General features: G+C 40.4%; 1 pseudogene across 1 annotated transcript; it reads left to right on the plus strand.

Moving 5' to 3' along the window:
• The first annotated feature begins 274 nt into the window (after window positions 1–274).
• On the plus strand, window positions 275–1,790 carry LOC307128700 (putative nuclease HARBI1; annotated as a pseudogene). Its single transcript has 5 exons — window positions 275–297; window positions 390–831; window positions 1,013–1,128; window positions 1,241–1,336; window positions 1,417–1,790. The product of its transcript is annotated as a putative nuclease HARBI1 (transcript).
• The last annotated feature ends 1,271 nt before the right edge of the window (window positions 1,791–3,061 follow it).

Below are 3,061 nucleotides of genomic sequence, written 5' to 3' on the forward strand. Positions count from 1 at the left end.
CAAAAACAGTAAAACGTGAAATAAAGCAAAACGAAGCAGAAAACAAATCAAGCAACAGAGCTGCCCGGACTGCCACACGTGCGGTTCACGCTGGTGAAAAATGTCCCAGCTCTTTATGTTTCCCAGCACGTCATGCCCGGGGCCTATACCATGAAGCTGGTTTAGCTGGCTAGCCAGATATGTTTAAGCTTAGTTTGTGCCAATCCTGGGTTTTAGGTACTATGAAAGTAGCTCGGCTTTAATCGGTGTTAGTTGCCATGGTATCTTACGCTGCATGGCTAACCTGCTCCGGGGCAGGTTATGTTCTGGATTCGAGATCTGAGATTTAAGTTTGACCAATCAGCTGTGAGCAAAAAAAAATATATATAGATGACGTAACTAATTCCCAGCGTCTTTTGCAATGGCTTCATACCAATACCAAATCCTGTGGACATCTCCGCGCAAATTGTTAGAAGAGCACTTCGTAGAGAAAGAGTTTTTAGGGACAGACAAAATCCCCTTGACTTTCCTGATACGTACTTGTATGAAAGGTACAGATTTTCCGTAGAAGGAATCGGTTATATTTGCGAACTTCTTGAGCCGCACATAACAAATGTGACTCGTCGAAGCCATGCCCTTACTGTACCGCAAATGGTATGCATTGCGTTGTGTTTTTTTGCAAGTGGTACATACTTGTACGCGGTCGGTGATGCAGAGAACCTTGGGAAAAACACGGTTTGTCGAACCATTCGCAAGGTGGTCCTTGCACTGCAGGGGTACGTAATGGCTTCATTGTGTTCCCAGGACATTTATCGACCATGTCCATAAAAGAGGGCTTTTATAAAATTGCCGGTAAGATATATTGATAGGGTGACGTGACATATGAACAATTTAACCGTTCACATTCAGGTTCTTTTTTTCTTTCCAAAAGGCAGATTTTACTTAGAGCACATATATATATATATATTATAGGCTACATTAGCTACATATTAAGAATGATTTTAAATCTTTTTATTTTTAAATCCTATGATAGGATTCCCTAGAGTCATAGGAGCAATAGACTGCACACATTTTGCAATCTCCACAGCTCTAGGAGAACATGAGGCTGATTATGTGAACAGAAAGTCCTTTCACAGCCTTAATGTTCAGGTAGGGCTACTATACACATGAGATGATTTTTCATTTGCATTGAGATTAACCTTTTAAATGAATAATAACTTTAACAGATAGGACAATGATTTACTGTACATTTCATCTGCAGATGACTTGTGATCATGAATGCATGATCACAAGTTTGGCTCAGTTCATGATTCCAGAATTTTCCGTGAGTCTGTGTTGTGTCAGCGCTTCGAGGAAGGTAAATTTGGTACAGTACAAAACATCGTTTTAATTGTGACAAACATTTACACAATTTTCCCCTTTTCTGTTCCATGACAGGGCTTTTTGATGGCCTGTTGGTAGGAGACAGGGGTTATGCATGCCAGAGGTTTTTGCTAACTCCCTATCCTGACCCTCAGACAGGGCCACAAAACCACTTCAATGTGGCCCTCAGTAAAACCAGGGTTAAGATCGAGATGACCTTTGGCATCCTAAAGGCGCGTTTCAACTGCCTTCGGCGCTTAAGAGTGTCACCACAGCGGGCATCACAGATAGTGGCTGCATGTGCAATTCTGCACAATATAGCCACTATCAGAAAGGAGCGAGTACCACCACAAAACCAGCTTCTCCCCGATGAAATTGACCCCATCACACTTGACCACCCAGCTGGGGCAGCTGTCAGAGATGCAATCACAACACAATATTTTACTTAATAAAAGCACATTGACACTGCAGACTGGTCTCAAGCGGTTTTAGGTCATGTGGCTAGGGAGGAAGAAAGAGCAAGAGAAAGTTAAATTAATAAATATACAATGTTCATATTAAAGTGATACTTGGTTAAATAAGTTCACATACTGAGATCTGTTTTTCCAGCTGTTTGATCTCCAATTTAATTTTTTTTATTTGGAGCCTCCTCAGCTCACAGTCCTGCTCCTTTAGGGAACAGTCTAGTTCTAGACTCCTTTTGTAAAGGACCCTGACAGAGTCTGTTTCCACCTGATACATAATTCCACCACAAACAATCATTTAAAGTATTCTGGAGGTTAAATAATTTTTATTTTTTATTAAAATGGCATAACTAGGACTGACTAATTTAGGTCAAGGGTTTTAAGAATTACCTTGTTCACATTCCTCCTATAGCCCATTGAAGCAGAGGCCTCAGTTTCTGGGGCAGGTTGTGAAAAATCCTACAATTAAAAAAAGATAAGTGTAAGGGCCAGTGACTTTATGATGCATTCAAATGTGTGCCATAATAAAAAGCCCAGTGCATTCACCTCAGCAGCTGTATCAGAACACACAGACAGAGTGTCTTCATCATTTGCGTCACCCTAATAAATAAAAGTAGGCCAATGTAATGTAAAAAAACTGTTATAAAGCAGGTTATGTTCATGGTGTTCTGTCTGCTGCATACTGACATCTGTGTGGGAGACTGTGCGTATGTGTGCTGGCTTCAACAGGGACACTGCATTTCCCTCTACTGCAGAACATTGAGGAGAAAAATTAGAAGTTAGAGTAATACAATAAAAAATAGTAATGCATTGCACACATACCCAGTGTCACTTGCTTAGAGGAGCCAGCACCTGGGTCAGATTGCACAGCATCTGTAATGCCATCCATAATCGGCCTCCCCTTATTGTTACTCAGAGCCAACTCCTCCGCCACAGTGTATTCAGGAGGAGGTGGCCCTCCCCCCGTTTTACGGAGGTCACACTTTTTCCGGTTTGCTGCAAACAAGTTATTATGATAAAATGTTCACAAAAATAATAAAAGGTTGTGGTAAATACTCACCACTTTGAATTATATTTTTATATTTTGTCTTGATCTGCTGCCAAGAACGTTTGGAGTTGGGGTTGCATCTAAAAGTCAATGAATATCATTTTTTTAGGATGTGATAGCCTATACATTCACACGTACGTATGTATGCATGTATGTATGTATGTATGTATACTCATTTCATTTTAGCATTTAAAACATTTTTTAAATC

Source organism: Gobio gobio, assembly GCF_949357685.1.
Source record: "Gobio gobio genome assembly, chromosome: 7".
In the NCBI taxonomy this organism is placed as follows: domain Eukaryota; kingdom Metazoa; phylum Chordata; class Actinopteri; order Cypriniformes; family Gobionidae; genus Gobio; species Gobio gobio.